This window comes from Cupressus sempervirens, chromosome 7, assembly GCF_028749045.1.
Source record: "Cupressus sempervirens isolate cs-2001-9-10 chromosome 7, ASM2874904v1, whole genome shotgun sequence".
NCBI lineage: Eukaryota > Viridiplantae > Streptophyta > Pinopsida > Cupressales > Cupressaceae > Cupressus > Cupressus sempervirens.
Window position 1 is genome coordinate 132,138,978 of NC_143124.1, and position 12,630 is coordinate 132,151,607.

Here is a 12,630-nt window from a genome sequence, read left to right on the forward strand (position 1 = left end):
AGCACTATGAGTGATAAATAGAAGAATCAAAATACTCCAAGTTCATCTAATAAGAAAAAAGAGATATAACGTATGTTTATTGATAACACTATTGTTGCTCCTATTCATATGTTGTCATTGTTGTCACAAATAATATTAAAATTTCCTCTATCAGATTTATTAAGAATCCCTGAGCATAAAAACAAAGTCATAGCATGGGCCAAGGGTATAGGAAATAAGGTTAGTCATGATTGTAATAGTAATCAAATCCCTAATGAACTCCAAAAGTAAATAGAAACTGAGGTTTTTGTATACTGAATTCCACCTATGTATTTAGATGACTTTGTAAATCAATGTTTAGGAAGTGTAGACCCTTTATTCTTAAGAATTATTGTCTATAGAAAGACTTTAAAAAATTGTATGATTGATTCTGGAGCATCCTATATAGTAATTTCATATAAATTAATTAAGGAATTAGGATTGAAAGTGGATAATCCTTAGGGTAGGTGTTGTACTATGGACAAAAGGGAATTCACTGTCATATGGACAATAAATGCAATGCCCTATAAGTTACTTGATTACCTTGGAAATGAGTAGACCACGAGTGTGCTAGTTGTATACATCCCACCCCAATATGGCATGCTACTATCTAGAAAATGGAGTGAAACAGTGGGAGGAAGTCTACAGTGTGATTTTTCATATGTCACTTTTCAAATTGATGACAAGTTGGTGAAAATAAATAGAGAGCCAAAAAGTGTCTACATGATTGAACAAGAAGTGGAAAGTGACATTACATGCTTTGTAGATACTAATGTAAATTCTTTTAGTGCCAAAGTTTTGGTATTGAATAAGATCAAATCAAGGAACCAATTGCAAAGGAAGTTGAATTAAAATTAGGGAAGGGTGACATATGGATTTGATGGAGCTTGTTGCGAGGAAGGATCAAGAGTTGGTATTCTTTTGATTTCTCCTAATGGCCATACTTATAAGTTCACATTTACTTTGAACATTCCATGCACAAATAACATAGTAGAAAATGAAGCTTTTCTTTTATGATTGAGAGTAGCTCATAAGCATGGTATAAGATGTTTTCATGTTATAGAAGATTCAAAATTGATTGTTTCCCAAGTAAGGAAGTTTATGTTTCAATAAAAAAGAGTCTGAAGCAACATATGAATGTTATATGGGAGATGATAGTGATTTTTGATACTTTCATAATCACATGGAAGGACAAAAATAATAATAAGATGGAAGATATATTGACAAATATTGTTATTAAGCCTGATGATGTAACATTTTTTGGTCTATCAAAAGTGAAAGTATAGACTAGATCCTCAATTTTAGACAAGATCCAAAATTGGCAAGTCTTTAAAGAAGAAAAAGATATAATATGATTTCTAAATTGTGAAGACCAATTTTGGTGGAAATAAATTGATTGGGTAGCTTATGTAGAGAATATTGCTAGTAAGAAAACTATTTTTGGAAAGGAGGTTGTGCAATTAAAAACCAACAAGATCACAAAAGGGTTGGTTGTTTTGGAGACTATCTTTGACAATCATGATAGATCTAAGGTGGAAAATGTTGTGGTTTCACAATGCATACCCCACTTCTCCTAGAAATGAGGACCCCCTACTTGATTTGTTTGGCTTTTCAAAACCTTAATCTAGGGCGCAAGTCTTTTTTTAGGGTTTAATCTATTATGTTTTTGGTTAGATCTAGGTCCCAATTCAGAAAACAAGATCTCAAAAATCAAAATTTGAGAGGAAAAACCTTTTTACATAGAAAAAAGGCACACCAACACACCTCTTCAAGTGTGCTAGTGCACCAAAACACATGAAGAAAGAATCATCACTTAGTGATGTGCAGCTACACATCACTAAATGGTGCATTGTGTCCCAGGTCTATATAACCTAGGGACCCCCATCCCTCTCCACACCTTTTTTTTTACTTTTCTTCATTCTTTGCATCTTCAAGCTTTATTATGCATAGGGTCACAACTCCCTAGGTGTGCATCCTCACCTCCCATCTGCACTTTAAAAACAAAAGCAAAACTCAAAATCAAGGTGTGCAGTAGCACACCTAATTAGGTGAGCTACTACACACCCTTAAAGATAAAACACCCTTTTATGCCTAAGTTCATATATGGTGCACATTAGCATCCTCCATATACTAAGGTTTAATAGAGGATAATGCACAACAAGTGCACCTCAGAGGTGCATCGGGTATGCATATTTGTTTTTGCATTCTAGATTCATAAATTTAGGTTTTTTGGGTTTTTTTTGTTTAGTAAGGTTTTTGGGTCATGTTCAGGGTACTTTTACAGTTTGAATTATTTGTTTTTTTTTTTTTTTACTTTAGACTAATGGACATCATTTTTATGCAGATTCAATGGCTTCTTCATCATCCTTGCTGTGAAGATGGTCCCAAAGCCTATAGCGTACAAGTTTCAAGGTGTTTCGACTAAGTCATTCTTTCAAGATGACTATTAAGAGATCTGAGACACCAAACTAAGTCACATAGATTTGGGTGCATTCTAGGCATTGTGTAATAAACCCATAGAAAGGTATTCAATGATATCCACTTTGATTTGGTTAGGACTTTTCAGTGCAATGTCACACCCAATATTAGTGCAATCCTCAGAGCTTATTATAAAACTCCCAAAAAACTATGTTCTTAAAAAAAGGTAGTGAAGAGCATAACTGGAGAGATCATCCTGGATCTTTGACCCAAGAATATAGAGAAGGTGTTCTATCTCTTGAGGGAAGATCAATTCATCAAACTACCCTATCTCCAAGTGGAGAGATGGTAGAGGGAACATGTAGATGAAGCTTCTAAGATCATCTAGTCTTCACACCTCATTGAGAAAACTCCTCTAGGATGAAAAACAAGAAAAGTGGATATAACAAGTGTATACACTAATCTAATATGCTAAAAACACTAATTTAATGAAAACAAAAGCATTTACACATTAAACTACTATAACATATAAGAGAGACTAAGACAAGCCCTCGATTGAGAATATGAACCATTAAGAGGTTCTCTCAATGAGGCATTTCTTGTTTTGGGGATGAGTCTATTTGATAGATTTAGGATGTATGCTCAAGGTACTCAAGCTAGCTTCAATGGATTCTTAGAATTTAGGTGTGTATGTATGCAAAAGCTATGGAGTTTGTTCTCAAAATGGCATAGGAACTTTAGCTTAAGGATTGTGTTAAAATGGCTTGGGAGGGGATTCAATTTATAGGCGAAGGGCTTGAGGGTTTGAGGGCTACGATACAAGGATGGGGAAAAGCTCATGGAGGGCTCAAATTGCATGAAAGGAGAGCACATGGATTGTGCTTCCTTACACTCAATCAGGGAGTGACACATGTCACAGGGTGAGAGGATGGAGGAAAGGGCAAGGATGAGTCAACAAAGGAGGCTTAAGGGATAATATCTTCATAAAGACCCTTCATAATGGCTTGTAAGAGCAATAAATGGGTTTGTAAGAGTCTTTTATGGCTTTGTAAGAGCATTTATGGCTGGGTGGTTAGGATATTTTGAGGGAAGACTTTGGCTTGGCTTAGGAAAGTCTTAATCTTGTTTAGGATTGTGCAAATGATTAAGGGTAGGATTAGAGATGATTTAGGATTAGGGATGTTAGAGATGGGCAAGTGGATGGCATTTAATGAGGGTGGGTGAGTTAGTGGCTAAGATTGGTTAGTATGGGTGGATGGGGTGGATTAGGCTAAATGGAGGATTAGAGAGAGGCTTGGGATGAGGATGAAGACCTTCTAGAAGAGTCTAGAACTTCCTAGGATGAGGATAAATAAAGTTTATTTATCTTAAAGGTTTGGGTTGAGGAGATATTCATTAAAACATTTTTAATAAATATGAGGATTAATATTTAATCTTAATTAAATATTTTGAGTTGGGATTAGGGGTAGGAAATGATGGGATTAGCCTTTAATCGAAATTAAAAAAGGATTAGAAGATTTTGGAAGAGGTTAGTGGTCTTAAGAAAATTGGCCAAGTTTTGGGCAAGAAATAAATAAATTATTATTTTTTTGAGATTTTTGGTCTATTTATTAATTAAATAATTAATAAATAAGGAAATAATGTTTAAATAAGATTTAAACATTTTTGGGAGGGATTCCTTAATTAAATATTTTTAATTAAGATAAAGGGATTCAATGGCATAAAAATAAATTAATTAATTAAATAAATAATCAATTAATAAATGAAGATGTCATCAGAGACTTTTCAGAAAATAAAAATACTTTATTTTCTAAGGGATTCTAGGTGTCTACATTTTGCCCCTCTTTGACATAGTGTTGAAACAACACTATTTCAAAGAAGTTCAGATATAAATGACACGAGGAAGATATTTTTAGCAACAAATTTGCCCCAGTCTCAAATAAGAAGAGGAGAGACTAGACTTAGATGATGCCCTCTCAAGAAGGCGGTAGGGAGAGAAAACGAGGCTTGATGACTTCTTGAAAAATATAAGAATTTGGGATGAGCAAGGAGACTCAGATTGGCAAAGAGAAGGGGCTGAATTAGCTCAAACTCTCACTACGAGAGAATGAGAAAGGGAGAATCAGAGGCACAAGAGTAAATAAGCTTAAGAATTTTAGGATTGGGGGGAGGATGAAGGAGTAGAGTGCTATAAAAAGGAATCAAGGATAGGGAGAAGGATGAGGGGATTACAAAAGCTAATGCAACAGGATTTCAAAGAGTCAGATTGGTGGAATATGGGTTTTGGAGATCCCTAAGACTAGGATTGTGGATCTTGAAAGATGAGGCTTGGTGGATTGATTGGATTGGTGGATCCCTAAGACTAGGATTGTGGAGCCCTAAAGATAAAAGTGAAGAGTGATTCAAAGAGATATTGATGCATATGTTGGGGTAGGAGAGACAGATGTTGGATATGGCTGGGGGATAATGGAGATGAAGGGAATCCATTGAAGCTTTTTGAGCAGGGGGATACTTCAAATAGAAGTACCACCATGTAGTTGAGCACTAGATTTGCTATAGGACTATTGGTTAATTACCAAGGTTACCAAGAACATCAAGGCCATGTCACCAACCGTCCAGAGGACTGATGAACTGACTCAAAACAAACATGCAAGGATTGCCCCAATACCACACATGAATCTCAGAAGAATTAGAGTGGAACTGACACTTGGTAACCCACAAGCAGAAAAGAAAAACAAACAAAAGACTTGATCAAGACCTTACGCTCAGATTGCCCCATTCGTAGTATACCATGATATGGGAGATCATGGCAACCTTGAGGAGGGAACAAAGAGATTGCTTGGAAAGGATACTTCAAGACCCAAAAGGGAAGATTCCAAATCAAAAGAAAGAAAAAATCTAAAAGAGAATCGTTTGCCAATGAGATGGGTAGGATGAGGTACTAACGGACGAAGATTAGACATGAGGAAAGCTATATCCTACAAGGATCTATTAGAGAGGACCTAAGCTAATGGATCTCGATGAGTGATGTGTCTGGCAAGATGAACTAAGAAGGAGAACACTTTGGTGATAGGAGATCTAGCTAAAGGATGCATTGGAATAGCTAACCAAGGGTGATGCGATGTGTGCAAGATGCTGATCAAGGAGGAACTTACATGAAAGCTAGATAGATACAATGGTACTAAGGTAAAGAGGATGTACACGGTTGTTCATGTTTTGGTTTTGCGAGAGGGAAATTTTTTTGAAGGGTGGGATGTTTGTAATAGTTGATAGGCAGATAGGTAGATGGTTTGTGAAAAGCTTAAGTGAAAATGGGGTTCTTTGTGTGCAATGTGATAGGATACAAACTAGGATACAAGATTTGGTATATAATACAAGCTGGAATATGGTACAAGCTTTGGACAAGATTTGGATATACAAGCTATGATACAAGGGATGATACACGATTTACAAGCTAGGGTACAAGATTTACAAGCTGAGGTAAAAGATTTACAGGCTGAGGTACAAGATTTACAAGCTATACAAGAGGTATTTACAAGCTCCATTAGATTTTGGATATTTGGTCGGAACACCAAGGGAACAACTAGGTGTTTTATGGGATGGTGGGTGAATGGATGAGGGATAGGATAGTGATAGATAATGGATTAGTCTTAGTACACAAGGTGCCTGAATTACTAGGTTTTCACCAAGGTACCTATCAAAGGCGCTTGAATTGCCAAGTTTTCACCATTGGACACTTATTTCTCTTTCCTATTTTTTTGTTTTTTTTTCAAAAGCTAGGTATACCAAGGATCTTCAAGCATAGAACTTCTTGAGATGAATGACGTTAGTAGGGTCATTCAAGAGTTTTCCTTCTAGTGTAGATGGCTGATAGGCTCTGGAGCCAAAGGATGTAGTGACAAGATAAGGACCAAGCCATGTAGGTTCAAACTTGCCTTTCTTTTCTTGATCAGCTTGGACTTTCATGTTTTCTTTGCAGACCATGTCGCCCAGCTAAAAGTTTTTGGAAGCACCTTCTTGTTGAAATTCCTTTTGAAAAAAGTTTGATAGACTGTGAGATGATCATAGGCTTGTTGTCACTTCTCATCTAAGAGATCTAGTTGGGTGAGCTGAGCTACTCTATATTCTTCATCTGATATTTGCCCTTGCAAAGATATGCGTAAAGAGGGAAGTTCAACCTTGATGGTAGTACCGCTTCAACACCATAAACTAGGGAGTAGGGAGTTGTGCCTATGGATGTATGGAAGGAGATACGATAGGCCCATAGGGCTCAATTTATTTGTAGGTGCCAATTGCAGCTAGAATCATTGACAACTTTCTTTAGGATTTTGAGGAGGGTTTTGTTAGTTTCCTCTACCTGGCCATTACCTTGTGGGAAATATGGGCTAGAAAAGTGGTGATGGATGCAAAGGGAAGTGCATAATTCTTCCATGTTGAGATTTTCAAAGTTACCTCCGTGGTCGGTGAAGATGGTGGATGGGATGCCGAAGCGATAAATAATGTGGTACAATATGAACTTGGAGACCTAAACTCCTCTAGCTAAGACTAGGGGGACTACTTCCACCCACTTAGTAAAATAGTTTGTAGCTGTTATTATCCATTTATGTCCATCAGATGAGAGAGGTGTGATAGTTCCAACTAGATCAAGGCTCCAACAAGCGAACGGCCAAGGTGGTGCAATAGGCTGTAGATCCTATGCTGGAGTGTGCACGAGATTTGTGTGCTTCTGACATGGGAGACACTTTCTGACAAAGTCCAGAGTGTACTTCTTTTAACTCCATAACGGCCTCATTTTGGTCTAAACACCTAGAGAGAGTATCATGATAACCCTGACGATATAGGGTATTGGCTATGATGACATAGCAGGAGGATTTTTGGATGAGATTTTGGCATTGGGTTCGTGTGAGGTGAGGGGATATGATACCATCTTTAAGGTAAGCGTGGATTTCATGGTACCAAGGGGATTGGGGACCAACCAAGATACAAACATAGTTTGAATCCTCATTTGCATAGGTGGGTGTGAGAAGCTGCTTGACTAAGAACTCATACTATGTAGCTGCTTGGGGAATTTCCAAGAGTGAGCCAATAGTAGCCATAACATCCATTGTGTTGTTTTGCATTCAAGGTACTTGCATAAAATGAAGATTTGTAAAATACTGGGTTAGTTGATCAACTAGCTCTTTGTAGGGTAATAGCTTCTCATCTTTGGTTTGATATTCATTTAGGGCTTGCTTGATGATGAGCTAAGAATCGCCAAAGATTTGTAACTCAGTGATGTTCCATTCTACAACTATCTTTAATCCTGCTACGAGAGCCTCATATTCAGTGATATTGTTGGTGCTAGGGAATTGTAGCTTGAAGGATTTTGGAATGTAATCTCCTTGAGGTGTGACCAAAAATATTCCTACCCCTGATCCATGAGATGTGTGTGAGCCATCAAAATAAAGTTTCCATGGGGGTTGTTCTTCAATTAGATAGATATGCTCATCTAAAAATTCTGTGATCAGAGGATATGTATCTACTAGAGGCATATCAACTAGGTGATCTATTATAGCTTGCCCTTTGATTGCCTTTCTGTCCACATACTAGATGTCAAATTTGCTAAGGAGCATAACCCATTTGGCCAAACGACTTGTAAGTGCTATTCTAGAGAGCATATACTTGAGAGGGTCGATCTTGGAGACTAGTTGGATGGTATGACTTAGCATGTAGTGATGAAGCTTGTGAGTTGAGAAAACAACTACCAAACAAGCTTTTTCCATAGGAGTATAATTGAGTTCATAACCAACTAGGGTTCTACTGATGTAGTAGATGGCTCTTTCTCTGTCGTAGTCATCGAGCTATGCTAGAAGTGCCCCTAGAGTAGTAGGCATTGCTAATATGTACAAGATTAAGGGATGACTAGGAACTGGTGGAACCAAGATAGGGGGATTGGCAAGATACTGCTTGAGATGATCGAAGCTGCGTTGACATAAATGATCCCACTTAAAGTTTTCATCCTTCTTCAGTAAATGTACAAATGGCATATACTTATCTGCAAGTTGGGAGATGAAGCGCCGAATGGATTGAAGCTTACCCTGAAGAGTGTGAAGCTGTCACAGTGTTTGGGGAGGAGGCATGCCTAAGATAGCCTTGACCTTCTTGGGGTCGATCTCTATACCTCGTTTAGAAACTATAAAGCCTAGAAGCTTGCTAGATATGACCCTAAAGACACACTTCTTGGGATTCAGCATGAGATGATATGTGGCTAACCTATCAAAGACTTTCTCGAAGTTAGCAAGATGATCCATGAAGGTATGACATTTAACCAAGATATCATCCACATAATCCTCCAAAATGCTATGGATAAGATCATGGAAAATGGCTGTCATAGCTCTTTAATAGTTAGCCCCAGCATTCTTTAGGCCAAAAGGCATCATGTTGTAGCAAAAGGTTCCCCAAGGGGTAGTGAATGTTGTCTTCTACTGATCCTATTCTACAATCTTGATTTGATTATACCCAAAAAATCTATCCATAAGGGATAGAATTTCATGTCCAACTGTAAGGTCTACAATCATATCTATGTTGGGTAAGGGAAAATCATCTTTTGGACAAGCTTTGTTAAGATCTCTAAAATCAGTGCAAATTCTAATGTCACCAGAAGGCTTAGTGATGGGGACCATGTTGGAGATCCACTCTGAGTAGTCGATAGGTAAAATAATCTTAGCAGCTAACATTCTTTCTAATTCAGCTTTGACCAGTAATGCTGCCTTGGGGTGCATTCATCTAAGCTTTTGTTTGACAGGCTTGATCTTTGGATTGACTACAAGATGATGAACTAAACACTTTGGATCAAGTCCTAGCATGTCTTGATATGACCATGCAAAGTGGCCAATGTTCTCTCTAAAGATCTCAAAGAGGAGGTTAGCTTGGTCTTGTGATAGTGATGCAACAATGTGAACAAGTCTGGGGATCTCTAAAGAACTGATGTTGATTTCTCTAGTATCCTCAATTAGAATAGAAGACACCTCTGGTCGATTATCTTGAGGACGCAATGCTAAATCCTCATGTTCTACTTGTGACTCTAGATTTTCTTGCTAAGGAGTTCTCTTAGCTGCCTTAGCTAGTCTCAAATTCACCTTAGTTCTAGTTTTGGGTGTATCAGAACTAGGTTGGGGATTTTCTATAAAATACCCCTTGGGATCTAGCTTATAGATATAGGTAGAATCTGGCTTTGTTTTCTTGTGAGGTGTTTTAGCTCCCATGAATCTCAAAAGTGCTTCCTCTAATGTGAACTCATCAATGTGTATGATGCTTGGTTGGTCCCAATCTATGAGTTGTGGATGGGTGAGTGGTAGGTCAATGAAATGGATGGATAGTTCTTGGAGAATAGAGTCTCCCAAGGAGATTTGGTTTGGGATATCATCGTAGGATCTCTTTTCAACTTCCTCAGGAATGTCTTTGATTTTGACAAGGTTGCGGTGAATGTTTGAAAAAGTGTGACCGTTCTCATTGGTGCCCCCAATTGTGGGTATGCCAAAGCCAAGACCTGACTTCGATTCCCACTTGTGTGCATCAATGGGGCACTATATGCCTCTTTCTTTTGGTCCTAGACCACCACATTGATAGTTCCATTTGTTAGTGATGAGCTTATGTTCTTGGGGATACTTCTGGCTGAAGTGATCAAGGTGTACTTGGTTTCTTGGAGGTGCATCCTTATGTAACCAATTGTTGATATCTGGAGTGAGCTCCTCATGAAGAGGGATTTTCAAGAATACAAAGATTATTGGGCCAAACTGTTTGTATCAAGGAGGTGGAATCTCCTTAGCTTTGTGATATGTCGATCATCCATGGGCATGTGGATCAAGTGGGAGTGCCCTAATAGAAAATGCGTCTGACAGACTATACTCTTCACAACCTTTGTTATTGATCTTCATGGTAGATAAGGTGGAGGTGAGGATGGTTTCTGGGTCATTACAAGTGTGGGATGAACTGACGATGGTTGTGTTGATATCAATTCTAGGGCAATGGTTTGCATATGAAGCTTCAACTACATTGCAGTAAGCAAAGGGTTATGGATCAGCATGGATGGTTACCCCAGTGCCCTGATGTAGAAATTTGACGCACTGATGGTAAGTGGATAGAACGGCTTTCATGGCATGAATCCATGGGTGATCGAGGAGGATGTTGAATGGTAGGTTTAGATCAATAACATGGTAGCATGTTTCTTGAATGACTGGCCCAACCTTGATTGGTAGAAAAATAGTTCCTTCTGTGGTTCTTTCCAAGTTATCATAAGCTTTGATGGTGATAACCTCACTGATGATATATGCCTCTGTATACCTAGCTTGTTTTATGAATTTTAGGGTATACATATTCAAGGCTAATCCATTATCTATCATTACTCTTTTGATAAAAAAATTGGATACCATGATGGCTATGCGAAGCAAAAGGGTGTGATCTGTCTCGACCATGGGTGTGTCGGTGGGTTTGAATGATAGGGCACATGAGGATGAAAGGTGTCCAACAAGATTACAAAAATTAGTAGCATTGATATCTGAAGGGACACAAGATTCTATGAGAGCACTGTCAAGGATGTTTTTGTACATAGGACTAGTTTGGAGAAGGTCTAAAATGGAGATTTGGGCTGGCATGTTCCCGAGGTGTTCCAAGATATTGTATTGGCTTTTGGACGGAGTTGATGATACTGTTGGGGTTGATAGTGCTGATTGGACTAATGGGGCTGCAATGTTCAATCATGCTCTTCTAGTGGTGACTGCACACTCATTTTTTGGGCCTTGGATATTGATAACATTGACAGAAGGCTCTTTTTCAAATATACAACCGATGAGGCTACCATAGTCTATGTAGGATGAAGTGTGGTCATTGTTCTTCCCATGCTGTCGGTTTGGCTAGCGGTTGTTGGTGTTGTTGTTTTTGGTTTGGATAGGTGCTTTTCTACGATTTTGGTTGTTGTGAGGAGGAAAAGTATTTTGATAGATTTGCAAGCCTGCATTGGGAGAGGTTTGTGCTCCAACTGTGATTTCTTTCTGATCAATGAGGTCCTACCCATAATCTTTCAGCTTCATGCATTTGAGGGTGGTGTGACCTTTTACCCTATGAAATTTGCAGTACTCATTTTTTTTGTACCATGTAGCTTTGGATTGGGCTCGGTCAATTTTCTAGGTAGGAGGAAATTTGATGAGGTTTTCCTTAGTCAATTTCTCAAAAATGATATCCAATGGCTCACCAAGGGGTGTATAGTTTCTAGGTGTAAGTTGGAACTTATGCTTTCATTCTACAACTACATTGATGGAATTAGCTTGACTGCTAGACCCTTGAAAGTTGGGTCTTGGATTGTGGCTTTGATAGCTTTGGTGATTCTACTGTTGGTAGTTGATAGCTTGTTTATTGTTTGGTTGATACGGTGGGTTGGACTGATTTTGGGAAGGACCAACAATATTCACATGTCTCGTATCGGTAACCCCATCTGTTGCAATGTGCTTGTTTTTGTTCCAATACCTATATTTGTCATTGGAATGTAATTGATTTTGGTTGGCCTCCTTGTAAATCTTGATGACACCATATTTAATGAGTCCTTGCTCAAGGATCATTCCTTTCTCTTTCATATCTTTGTAGGTCTGCAAATAGTTCGTGGTCATGTGGTGAGCCAAGTTGGGATGGGCATTATCAATAAACATTTTCACCAAATGGCATTTTGGTAAGGTGCAAGATATGTGAGTGGTAAGGGTTTGCCATCTTTGCAGATATTCAGGAAGGCTTTCTCCACCTTTTTTCTTAGTGTGGACAAGATCAACTACTAATAGCTCTGTTTCAACAAGATGGGCATATTGGGCTACAAATGCCTTAGACAATTCAGAAAAGTTTTTAATTGTGCCATATGGGATTCTATAAAACCATTCAAGAGCTGGTCTGGCCAAGCTTTTGGGAAAGAGACGCAAGAGGAAGACATCATTGTATGCCACTTCTTGGCAATGCATGTAAAATTCTTTGATATGTGTGACAGGGTCTCCTTTTCCTCTAAATTTGTCAAACTTGGGTATCTCAAAGTGTTCAGGAAATGGTGTCACGGTTATGGCTCTGTCAAATGGGTAAGGACACACATTCTCAAACTTGAAGGTTTTTGGATCATTTCCCTCCTAGATGTTCTTCAGAGATGTCTCCATGGCTTCCCATTCTGAATTAATGGGTGAT